The 13,907-nt window shown below is 36.3% G+C and overlaps 1 protein-coding gene across 1 annotated transcript in view; it reads right to left on the bottom strand.

The window, feature by feature from the left end:
* The window catches only part of HERC1 (HECT and RLD domain containing E3 ubiquitin protein ligase family member 1), a 219,402-nt gene that overhangs the window by 161,476 nt on the left and 44,019 nt on the right, over window positions 1-13,907 (bottom strand). The gene's annotated exons all lie outside the window — the stretch shown is intronic.

Genomic DNA, 13,907 nt, shown 5'->3' with positions numbered 1-13,907 from the left:
CACGCGAGTTAATAACTTCGGGGCCGGCCCGGTGGCGCACTGCTACAGTGCGCCGCTTGGGAAGCACAGCGGCGCTCCCGCCGAGGGTTTGGATCCCATATGGCGCGACACTGAGGGTTGTGATCCGTTGCCGGACACGAAAAAAAGACAAAAAAAAAAAAAAGAGATGATGGAGAAAGCAGATGAACAGATGGAAAATTTCTCCAATTTGTAAAAAAAATTTTTTTTAAAAAGAAAGTCAAATGGATATCCCAGAACTGAAAAATACAACTGAAATGATTATGTACAATGAAAGATAATTTCTATCCCTCTGCTTAAAAACCCTCAAAGGCTTCCTCTCTCACCCAGATTAAAAGGTTCAATCCTATCTCCTACTTGTCTGCTTTTTACTTGGCTCCAGACACACTAGTAGTCTTGATGTTTTTTGGACATATAGAATATTTGTTCTCTCAGGCTAAAAATCTCTTTACCAGAATACCAGCATTGCTTACTACTCCCTCAACTTCTCAGATCTGTGCTCAAATGTCACTTTCAAGTGCGATCTTTTCTGACACCCTATTAAAAAGAACAACCCTAACCCTACTAGGCATTCCCTTTCTCCCTTACCTGCCTGAGTTTTCTCTACAGCACTGATCACCATTTGAAACACCTATATATTGTATTTATTTCTATTATATGACTCCCAACAGTAGCAGGGTAGATTCCAAGAAGGCTGGAATGTTTTTGTGTATTTTATTTACTGCTATGTTCCAGCACATAGTAAGTGTTCAAAAAGTATTTATTGAAAAAAAAATTACATAAAAACTAAATCCTGGGAGAAAACATTCACAAAACATATATCCCACAAAAGATTGTAGTCAGGATATACAAAAAACTCCCTACAACTCAATAATAAAAAGACAACAAAATTACATAAAAACTAAATCCTGGGAGAAAACATTCACAAAACATATATCCCACAAAAGACTGTAGTCAGGATATACAAAAAACTCCCTACAACTCAATAATAAAAAGACAATCCAATTTTTTTAATGGTTAAAAGATGTTAACAAAACTGACAGAAGATATACGAATGGCCGATAAGCACAAGAAAAGTGCTCAACATCATCATGCATCAGAAAAATGCAAAGTAAAGTCAAAAACAGATACTATTACACATCCACAAATCATTTGCAGAAGTGCAGAATGGAACCACCACTTTGGAAAGATTTTTAGCAGTTTCTCATTAGCAGTTGCCTCTAGAGAGTCGGGGCATGAACTGCCTGTAAGGGCATAAGGAAACTTTCTGAGGTAATATTCTATATCTCCATAGTGGTTTGAATTACACTGGTGTATGCATTTGTCAAAACTCATTGAATGTACACTTAAGATTTTTACATTTTATTGCACGTAAATTTTACCTCAATAAATATTAAACTCAAGTTAATGATATGCACACTGAAGTATATCTGGGGGAAATATACTGATGTCTGTAATTTATTTTAAAATGTATCAAAAAATAAGATGCATTGATATATATGCACAACTTTTTATCACAAAATATTGCAGGAGAGTTGCGGACTGAGTCCTGACTCTCAAGCAAGTCCCCAGAATGGCAGTCACATAGTTCGTGGTAGAGAAAGATCCTCAATCACTGAAGGGAATTTAATCTTAATGATATAGGTGTATCTTCAAGAAAGTGATAGATCACCCCAGTAACAGATCCCAGACGAGTTAAAATGAGCTTCCTATTTCTCAATATGCCCTGTTAAATTCTAAATACAAAATCTGATGACTCTTGTCTTCACAAGTTTATGATTACTATGCTTAGTTTATCTTCATTAGATACTTGGGAGGGAGGAACAAACCAAGATCATCCTGACTTCATTTATTAAGTATTTACTAAACACCAGCATTATGCAGAGGATATAAAAGTACCTTATGTGCCTCCATCCCTTGCTGCAAGCAATAGGTGGTTCTGCTCTTTTAAATTTTGCCAGTTTGTCAGTCTGATAGCTGTAAAGAGTTATGTTGCTGCTCTGATTTGTATTTCCCTGGTCACTAAGAAATCTGAACATCTTATATTTACTGGTCATTTAGATACACTCTTCTGGGAAATGCTTATTCATGCATTCCTATTTGGCTATCTCGTCAATTTCTAAAAATTTTTGTATTTTATCACAGTCTGTACTCAACATGCAAATATTTCTTCTACATCTATCTTTTGCTTACACGTACATTTTTTCTTTTATAGCTTCTGCTTTCCATTCTTGGTCAAAAGAACAGCCCCACGCCATCCCTACACCCAGATTACACATGAATTCTAGACTATACAAGTATTCATCTCAATTTTCTTGAGGGATTTTTTTTTTTTTAACACGAGTCTTTGATCCATCTGGAATTTTTTTAAATTCTACATTCATTTGGAATTTTAATAAATTCTATATAATGTAAAATTGGAGTCCAATTTTATTGTTTCCATATGGACAGCTAGTTATGCCACCACCACTTAGAAGTATTTCAGGATTTCAAGGTAGTTGAAGACAATGACAGCTGCACAGCTCTCTCTCCAAAATTTCTACCTCAAACAGTAAGAAAAAAAGAAGGAAAAATTAAATTTTACACCAAACCATACCTGTAGCCATTACTTGAAGATACAGAATGCCAAAATTGCAAATAGCTGTGAATAAAAAGAGAAAAATCACCAAATCCCAATGAATACTCTCACCTACATCCGGCCACAAGGGTTTGTGGCAAGCAAAGGCAGACTAAGAAAAATTGCAGAAAAGACAGAAGAGGAAAACTAGTGAAGGAGCCAAAACATAATTTAAAATGACTGCCAAAAAGATTAAATCCACACCAAATCTTAAGATACTAGAAAAGTGTCCAGGGAGATCAGAGCACAAACTACAGGGAAGAAATTTTAAAGTACTGTACATTTAATTTAAAGGGGCAGACATGATTAAAAGGAGCATGTGCAATTTAAAAATACGAGTGTGTACAACCAGCTCAGCGAAGACCACCAAGCTGCTGCAGGAAGTGCCCCAGGCTCTCCTGAGCCGGGACAGTGGGGGGGCAGAGGGCCTTGGCCACACTCCCCTGCCACCCGCAACTAGCCCAACAATGACCAAGACACTGCACTGCTGGAAGCCTCCTGGTCTCCTCTACGGGAGTGAGGGAGGTGCCACGGGCCTCAATCCTGCCCCTCCTCCTTCCTGCTTTCTCCTCTTTCCCCCCTCAACTGCTCTGCAACATCACAGAATGTAAAAAAATATTAATAAATAAAACTGAAAAAATAGAAAAAAATTAAAAAATAAAAAGAAAGGTGTGATTTAAATAAGCACTTGTTGAAATGCAGAGGGGAGAAAAATGGCAAAAGGGAAGAGAGAAGCACCCTTTGGCAACTGAGAGGTGAAGGGTAAAAGTAGAAGTGTTTAGGGTCCTTCAAGGCAAAAGAGATCCATAAAATTGGAGGCATAGGGCCGGCCCGGTGGCGCACTGGATAGTGCGCCGCTTGGGAAGCGCGCCGGCGCTCCCGCCCGAGGGTTCGGATCCCACATACAGACCGGTTCCCGCTCACTGGCTGAGCGAGGCGCGGGATCAACACCGAGGGCTGCGATCCCGTTGCCGGTCCCCGGTCCGGTACGGGGTCAACACTGAGGGTTGTGATCCGTTGCCGGACACGGAAAAAGACAAAAGACAAAAAAAAAAAAAAAAAAAATTGGAGGCATAACATCCCTTCCCTCAAACAAAACAAACAAAATCCCTGCTAAAGTACTTGGACTCTGCTGTATTGACAGAAGAGGGTGCCATTAAATTAAGAATATTATAAGACACCCAACATCATAAAAACAAACTAGAGAAAAGTCACAGCTATTGGAGAAATTCGGGAAATAAAATTTCACACATATCAACTGAGGGAAATTCCCTGATAACTTACATGTTCTTTTGCTTTGTTCTTAACAATCCAAATAAAATTAAGTAGGCTGAAACATTTGATCACATGAAAAATCTTGGATCAGAAATTGAAAAACTAAAAGCAGAAATAGACCTAAAGAAAAGAAAAAATGAAGGAAGGAAGAAAAAGAGGTGTTTAAATGCAAGAAAGAAATGGAAGAAAAAGACAAAATTATCTCAGAAATTAAGGATGAATTACGAAGTGTTCAAGGGAGAGTAGATGCAATGATATAAAGAAAAAGGGTCAAAGAGAAAGAAGTGGAAACAAAAGATATACAAAGAAGGTGATATGGATTGAATGTTCATCCCCTCCAAAGCTCACGTGGGAGACTGATCCCCAATGTGGCAGTGTTGAAAGGCAGAGCCTTTAAGCAGTAATTGGATCATGAAGACTATGCTCTCATGAATGGATTAATCCATTCATGGAGTAATGGGTTAAAGGTTTAATGGGTTATCATTAAACTGGTGGCTTTACAAGGAGAGCAAGTGAGCACATTAACAAGCACACTTCCCTCTCCTGGCCATGTGATACCTTGCATCACCACAGGACTCTACAGAGTCCCCATCAAGAACAGGGCCGGCATCAGATGTGCGCCCTGGACCTCAAACTTCCCAACCTCCAAAGCCATAAGAAATAAATTATGTTTTCTTATAAATTAACCAGTTTCAAGTATTCTATTATAAACAACAGAAAACGGACTACTACAGAAGGATTATTATTATTGGATTACCTGAAGAAGAAAAACAAAAACGCAAACAAACCAAACAAAACAAAACCAGAGCTGGTTTTAAAGTTACAATCCAAGAAAACTTCTAAAACAGGAAAATATCTGAATCAATACTTTAAGGACTCACAAGATACCTGGGAAAATTTACCCAGAATCATCAACTGCAAGACATAGCCTAGTAAAACTAGTAGATTTCAAAGATAAAGATAAAATCCTAAAGGCCTCCAAGGAAAATGATGAAAATAACTTAAGGCAAAAGAATTAGCCTGGCATTTTTTATAAAGCACAAACTATAAGATATGCAAGGAAACATAAAAACACTAATAATGGGAGACTTCAACATACTACTCTCAGTACAAGATGGATCAAGTTTTAAAAAATAAGGAAAGAAATAGAAGATCTACACGACAAAATAATTCACCCTTTTTTTCAATAATAGGATCTATTCCTGGATCCTCTATTCTGGTCCACTTATCCATTCTTATAACAACAGTGACTTAATTACAGTAGCTTTACAAATGTTCTGAAGATTAGTAAGGCAAATCACCAACCTATAAGATTATTTTGTTCAATTACATGCCAGCTCTTCCAATACACTATTGAGATTCTAATTTGAATTCCATTAAATGTATATATTTTCAGAAAATAGACATTTGTATGGTAATTTGTCCCCCCAAGGATATAGTATGCCTTTCCATTTGTTCCTATCTTATTTTAGATTTTTTCATATAAGTCCTGTGCCTTTCTTGTTAAATTGATTCTTAAGTATTTTTAGTTTTGTGACGATATAAATGAAATTTCCCCATTCCCTTTTCTAGCTAATTACTGCTATCTAGTCATCTATGTATATCCACATACTTTTCAAAACTTACATCAAGATGGGATAGGGGATGAATGAAAGAAACAGAGGCTATATAAAAATGGACGGAAAATGAAGAAAGCAAGAAACGGAGCGTTAAAAAGATAAAACAGAAAAAAGATCAGCTATAAGACCAAGAACTTACTCCATCAATATCTGTAAACTCTTTTAAAACCAAAGACAAAGACTAATAACAAATAATAATCCATATACTAGCTGAACAAAACATATATGCAGGTAGCTATGGCCCAAAGTTTATAGTCTCTGCTATAAATTAAATACACATAAATAATACAAATAAGCAAATCTTATTTAAAATATATATGCTATCTATAAGAGATCTATAATGTGGTTTAGAAATGTTGAAGATAAAATGTAGAGAAATGGTACAAGCAAATGCAAACCCCCCCAAAAGTATTACCTGTTAGGTAATAAATGGACAAAAATCACTACTAAGACATAATTGTCATAAACCTTCATGTATAAGCACAGTAATAAAACATATGAAGCAGAAACCACAGAAAATACAGGAAGAGTAAAAACCTCAATAGGAGACTTAAATCCTTAACAAGTTAAAGGAACAAAGTACAATATGTAAGCCGCCACTCCTTAGTCTACTGGTACACCACAGATCCCTATGAGAATCTGATGAAAGCTGTGGAACCTGATTCCCCCAAGAATAAAACTCTTATTATGCATACACAGTCATCCCTCAATATCCAGGGGAATGATTCCAGAACCCCACAGATACCTAAATCTGAGGATGCTCAAGTCCCTTATGTAAAATGGTGTAGTATTTGCATGTAACCTGCACACATTCTCTTATATACTTTAAATCATCTCTAGAGGTACTTATAATACCTAATATAATGTAAATGCTACATAATAGTTGTTATACTGTATTTTTTATTTGAAATTTTTTTATTGTTGTGTTGTTATTTTTAATTGGGGTTTTTTTTCCAAATTTTTTTTGATCTGCAGTTAGTTGAATCTGCATATGTGCAACCTGTGGATGGTATAATACCTAATATAATGTAAATGCTACATAATAGTTGTTATACTGTATTTTTTATTTGAATTTTTTTTATTGTTGTGTTGTTATTTTTAATTGGGGGTTTTTTTCCAAATTTTTTTTGATCTGCAGTTAGTTGAATCTGCATATGTGCAACCTGTGGATGGAGAGGGCCAACTGTATTCATTAAAATCGTAGCAGATTTTCAAAGATTTCACAGATGTCCTGAAGTTATCCATGTACTCTAACTTGATAAGGCTAATCTAAAATATTATGAATATCCTAAAATATCTTCTCTTTAAGTGCCAATGGCAACCTTTTCAAACTGACTATATTTCAACAAAAAATTTCAAAATACACACAAAATTTAGACATATTTCTAACCATGAAGTGGTGAAACTATAAAGTATCTATGAAAAACAACTAAAATGGAGCTATCTCCAAGGTACATTGTTATGTGAAAAAATATTTAGAGTATTACGTATAGTACAATTCACACATAGTAACATATTTACATTAAAAAGGATTTATATATTCATGTATGTTTGTAAAAGCACAGAATAAACTCTGGAAAAATTATTGAGTTAATTGTTATGAGAATTTCAACTCAATATTTTTTTTTTAAAAAGAATATGGCAGATAGGGCTTCCTCCAAAGAACTTAGGATATGTTACTAAAAGGAGAAAGAATCAATGGTGGGTATCAAAATATAATAAACGTTCTCTATATCAAGAATGACTTTGATGGATCAAAAAATATTATAGGATACCATGTCAAGTTTATCAAATTGTGAATTCAAAGGAAAGTTCAAGTGCGTTTAAAAAATAGAAAGTGGATCAGAATAGCTAGAAAACAAAGACGTAAAATGAAGACTGAGTTCAGAACATGAAAAAAATTTAATGAACCAAACGAGTTTGGGTTTTAGTTCTATAATCTACGAGGAGTCAAAACTGATGATTTGTGAGACAAAAATGATATCTGCAGCTAGAACAGCATCTGGAACCTTCTATGACCTTAATAAAGGATGCATTTCAAGAAAACTGATTTGTTAGTAATCTGCTGTGAATTGGAGAGCTGGGATAATATAGTTAGTATANGTAAAATGAAGACTGAGTTCAGAACATGAAAAAAATTTAATGAACCAAACGAGTTTGGGTTTTAGTTCTATAATCTACGAGGAGTCAAAACTGATGATTTGTGAGACAAAAATGATATCTGCAGCTAGAACAGCATCTGGAACCTTCTATGACCTTAATAAAGGATGCATTTCAAGAAAACTGATTTGTTAGTAATCTGCTGTGAATTGGAGAGCTGGGATAATATAGTTAGTATACTACTGAAAAAACCCAGTAATGAGATTCAAAGAAACTAACAACAAAATCAAGCTCTGATTGTTTTATGGGATAATTCTATCGTGCCTTCAAGAAACAGACAATTCCTAAGCTACTTTAAATGTTTCAGGGCATAGAGGAAAGAGCCTCAGCTATTTTTAAGAAGGCAATAAAGTAACAATACCAAAAATTAACAAAGCACAAAAAGTACAATTGTAATACTGCCATATAAAGGTTGTTATAAAAATCTACAATTAAAATATTAGCAAAGCAAAAGGAAACCGTACATTAAAATGTTAACACTCCAGATGTGAGTGGGATTCATTCCAGGAATATAATGATGGTTCAAAATAGGCAATATATTAACATTAACAAATTCTGTGTTATATTGAGAGATGTTAAAAAGGCACTTGATAAAATACAACATCCATTCCTAATAAAAATCTAATAAGGCAGGAATAAAGGTTTTGTTTTTAAAAACTGATTGAAAATTACATATCACAAGACAAAAGGAAAACACTAGCAGCACTGGCTCCTAGGCTCAACTAGAAGACAAGAGTGCCCACTTTTCACCACTATCAATAATGCAATTATACAACAAAGTACCACATATTCTAGAAAATTTTATTTACAGAAATTAACATAAAATATCCATCTGAATAATCTACCCATATATTAGACACAAGAGGAGTGAGGTAGCTAATTACAGAAAACCGAAAAGTCAAAACTCAAAAGTATCTTTAAACAATTATAATAACCACAAATTACATACAATGCAAAAAAAAATCCCATTTAGAGTAGTAACAAAGAACATAAAACACCTAGGAAATAAACTAAACATGAAAGGTACAGAAATTTTATAAAAAATAATTGTAAAATTCTAAAGAACAAAAGAGAATCATTTAACAAATGGAGAGCTAAGCAATGCTCTTGCTGAGAAGAATGCACATTTTAAGTCAATTCTTCTTCAGTTAATATATAAACCTAATTCAAAACTAACCTTAACTTAATAAAATGTTTCTTAAGATTATTTATAAAAGTAAATACAAAGAATTGCCACCAAAAAAAAAAAAAAAGTTAAAAAAAATTAGAAACTGAGAGAAGTCTTGGCTTACCAAATATTAAAAATCATAATGCCAGAATAACTAAAACAATGTGGTTCTGGCACAAGAATAGACAGATTACATTAGAGAATACCAAGAGAAAAGAATTGAGAGTTCAGAAAGAGATCCAAGTACATACAGAAATTTAGTACATCATGAACATAGCATATCATAAAGGTGCTATCCCAAATGAATACATATACACTACATCCCAATGTATATAAGACATGTTTAAGAGTCTCCTTGCTGTGGTAAAAAGGTAGGCAAGGGGAATTCCCAATGGCCCATGCTCCTGCTCCAGATGCCTGCAATTCAGGATACAAGGGAGCCATGTGACTCTTGCAAGCCATGAGCCCAGTGTGGGGAACTGCTTGGAGCCCACACAACTGCATTATTCCAGAAAGGAAGTTCATGCTGAGCTTCCCCATCCCCTGGGTCCTGGGCTATAGCAGCAAATCGCCACTTTGGGATCTTAGCCAATGCAAAAGTGCATTTTTGTCCTGGGGCCCGATAGCTTCAGCATTCCACATTCTTAAGGATCCCTCATCACACCATGACTTCAGCACTTGAACCCACACAGCACTCTGCACTCCTGGGAACAGGCAGTCCAGCGCAGTGTGGAAGCCACTCCCAGGATAGAGAAAGCCAGTGCTCACATTTTCTGGAGCCTGACAGCTGACTGGGGACTTCTACCACTGCTAATGGCCCTGATCTCTTCAGTGGAGTATCCATGCACATCTCCAGGGGGCACAGAGTCCTGCTGCAGCTCCAGCAAACCCACCCAGAGCCACCCACTCCAGCTGGGAAGCTGCAGAGCTCCCAATCACCTCTTCTGAAGAAACAGTCCAATCAATAGCTTCAGCAAGCCCACTCAGGGCCACCCACCCCAGCTGGGGAACTGCAGAGTGTACCAGCTTCTCTCTCAAAGGTATAGGGTCCCATCCATAACTCCAGCAACCTTCCCCAGAGTGGTCCGCTCTGGCTGAGGAGCTTCAGAGAACCCCAGCATCTCCTTAGTGGGTGCAGGGTTCCACCCACAGCCTCAGTGACATCACGCAGAGTTGCCCACTCCAGCTGAGAAGCTGCAGAGCACCCTAGCATCTCTCTCAAAGTCCAAGCTACTGACCACAGCCCCAGCAATCCCACCCAGGGTTGTGCATTTAAGCTGAGGAACTGTAGAGGACTCCAGGACATCTCTCAGAAGTACAGGATCCTGGCCACAGCACCAACAAGCCCACTCAGAGTTGCCCACTCCAGTTGAAGAACTGCAGAGCAGCCCTATGCTTTTCCCAGGGGCCTGAGACCTTGCCCACAACCCTAGGGACCCCACCCAGTGGCATCTATTCCAGCTGAAGAGCTCTAGAATGCCCTAGCACCTCTCTCAGGAGTCCCAGGTCTCAGCCACAGCCCCACCCTTGAGAAAAGCATCAAGTCACCTTTAAGTAAATTCCCATGAGACAAACAGAAGGTTTCTCAGCAGAAACCTTACAGACTAGGAGAGAGTAGAATGATATATTCAAAGGGCAGAAAGAAAAAAACTGCCAGCCAAGAATACTATATCCAGCAAAGCTATCCTTTAGAAATGAAGGGGAAATAGTGTCTTTCCCAGAAAAACAAAAATTGAGGAATTTCATCACCACTAGATTGGGCCTACAAGAAATCCTTAAGGTAGTCCTATACCTAGAAGCAAAGAACAATTAACTACCATCACAATAACATGTGAAAGACTAAATCTTACTAGTAGAGCAGATTCACAAATGAGAAAGAGAAAGAAATTATATCTTATCACTACAAAAAAAACATTAAATAGCAAAGACAAACAATAAAAAAAAGGAACAAAAGATATATAAAACAACCATAAAACAATTAACAAAATGTCAGGAATAAGGTAATACTTTCCATAACAACTTTGAATATAAATGTATTAAATTCCCCATTTAAAATATACAGACTGGCTGAATGAATTAAAAAACAAGACCCAACTATATGCTACCTACAGGAAATTCACTTCACCTACAAAGACACACATAGACTAATAGTGAAGGAATTGGAAAAAAATATTCCATGCAAATGGAAACCAGAAACAAGCAGTACCAGCTATATTTACATCAGATAAAATAGACTTTAAGCCAAAAACTATAAAAAGAGACAAAGAAGAGCATTATATAATGATAAAGGATCAATTCAGCAAGACAATATAACTATTATAAATATATGTGCACCCAGATATATACAAAGCCAATATTATTGGATCTAAAGGAAGAGATAGAGCCCAATACAATAATAGAGGAAATTTCAACACCCCTCTCTCAGCACTGAACAGACCCGTTAGACCAAAAAAAAAAAAAAAAAAATCAAAAATGCTGGATTTAAACTGCACTATACACCAAATGGATCTGACAGACATCAACAGAACATTTCATCTAACACCTGCAAAATACACATTCTTCTCATCAGCACAGGGATCATTCTCCAGGATAGACCACATGTTAGGCTACAAATCAGGTCTCAACAAATTTTTTAAAATTGATATATCAAGTATTTTTTCAGACTATGACAGAATAAAACTAGAAATCGATAATAAGCAAAACTTTGGAAACTGGACAAATACATGAAAATTAAGCAACATGCACCTGAACGACCAATGGGTCACAGAAGAAATTAAGCAGGAAATCAACAATTCCTTGCAACAAATGAAAATAGCATCAAAACACACCAAAACTTATGAGATACTGCAAAAGCAGTAGTAAGAGAGAAGTTTATTGCAATAAGTGCTTACAAGCAAAAAAGTAAAAATATTTCAAACAAACAACCTAAGGTTGCACCTGAAGGAACTAGAAAAACAAGAACCCAATCCCAAAATTAGTAAACAAAAAGAAACAATAAAATTCAAAGCAGAACTAAATGAAATAGAGACAAAAAAAAAAATGATACAAAAGATTGACAAAAGAAAAAGCTGTTCTTTTGAAAAGATAAACAAAATTGACAAACCTTTAGCTAGACTAATTAGGAAAAAAGAGAGAAGACCCAAACAAAGAAAATAAGAAATGAAAAGGGACACATTACAACTGATACCACGGAAATACAAAGAATCATCAGAGAGCATAATGAACAACTATACTCCAACAAACTGGAAAACGTGGAAGAAATGGATAGATTTCTTTACATATACAACCTACCAAGACTGAATCAAGAAGAAACAGAAACAGACCAATAACAAGTAACAAGATTGAATGAGTTATCAGTAGTCTCCCAACAAAGAAGAGCCCAGGACCAGATGGCTTCACTGCTGAAACAACAAAACTACTAGAAGAAAACAGGGAAAACACTCCAAGACATTGGTCTGGGCAAAAATTTTATGGAGAAGACTTCCAAAACACAGGCAATAAAAGCGAAAATAGACATATGGGATTGCGCCAAACTAAAACGCTTCTGCACAGCAAAAGAGACAATCAACAGAGCAAAGAAGCAACCAGCAGAATGGGAGAAAATATTTGCTAACTATTCATGTGATAAGGGATTAATATTCAGAATATATAAGGAACTTAACAACAAAACAAAACAAATAATCCAATTTTAAAAATGGGCAAATGACCTGAATAGACATTTCTCAAAAGAAGACATACAAATGCCCAACATCACTAATCAGGGAAATGCAAATCAAAACCCCAATGCAATACCATCTCACCCCAGTTAGAATGGCTACTATCAAAAAGACAAAAAATAACAAGTGCTGGAGAGGACACAGAGAAAGGGGAACTCTCACACACTGATGGTGGGAATTTAAATTAGTACAGCCATTACAGAAAACAGTATGGAGTTTCCTCAAAAAACTAAAAATAGAACTACCATCTGATCCAGCAATCCCACTGCTGGGTATTTACCCAAAGGAAAAGAAATTAGCATACCAAAGAGATGTCTGCATCCCCATGTTTATTGCAGTCCTATTCACAATAGCCAAGATATAAAATCAACCTAGGTTTCCATCAACAGATGAATGGATAAAGAATGAAATCTTATAATTTGCAGCAACATGGATGAGCCTGGAAGACATTATGGTACATGAAGTCAGTCAGGCACAGAAAGATAAATACTGTACGTTCTCACTCATATGTGGGAGCTCAAAATAAACAAATGAGTTAAACTTGTAGAAGCAGAGAGAATTGTGGTTGCTAGAGGCTGGGAAACAGAGGGGGTAAAGAAAGTGGTTGTTAATGGACAGAAAATTACAGCTAAACAGGAAAAGTAAGTTCTAGTGGTGTACAGTAATGCTAGGCATCTATAATTAGCAATAATTTATAGTATGTTCTCAAATGGCTAGACTGGAGGAGATCAAATGTTCTCATCACAAAGAAATGATAAAGTTTTATGATGATGAATACGCTAATTACCCTGATTTGATCATCCCACATTGCATACATGTATTGAAATATAACTAAAGATAACTGCACCCAATAAACATGTATAATCAATACATTTCAATGTTTAAAAATTCCTTTTTTTAAAAAAAAAGAAGACATGTTTAAAGATGTTCACTGCACTCTCTTTATAATAGAAAAACAACCTAAATATTCATCAATAAGTAAGAAATAACTAAAGTGTGACAAGCAAGGGCCAAGCTACATCAACTGCCTTGCCACAGAGCCAAGAGTCTGATAGTGTTTTTAACTGAATCAAATCCACATGGTTTGTACATTTTTTCTTTTAATCTTGGGCACTTTGTTTCTCTTTCTAAGAACATAACTTGAAACACCACACAGCCAATAATCATATTAAAAGTATATCCATAGGGCCGGCCCGGTGGCGCACTGGAGAGTGCGCCACTTGGGAGCGCAGCAGCGCTCCCGCCGAGGGTTCAGATCCCATGTGGAGACCATTTCCCGCTCACTGGCTGAGCGCAGTGCGGGCACAACACCGAGGGTTGCGATCCCGTTGCCG

The sequence above is a fragment of the Galeopterus variegatus genome, unplaced genomic scaffold (genome assembly GCF_000696425.1).
Source record: "Galeopterus variegatus unplaced genomic scaffold, G_variegatus-3.0.2 Scaffold448, whole genome shotgun sequence".
Taxonomy (NCBI): domain Eukaryota; kingdom Metazoa; phylum Chordata; class Mammalia; order Dermoptera; family Cynocephalidae; genus Galeopterus; species Galeopterus variegatus.
Note: the sequence above shows the minus strand (reverse complement) of the source record. Positions and strands in the feature narration are given on the sequence as shown.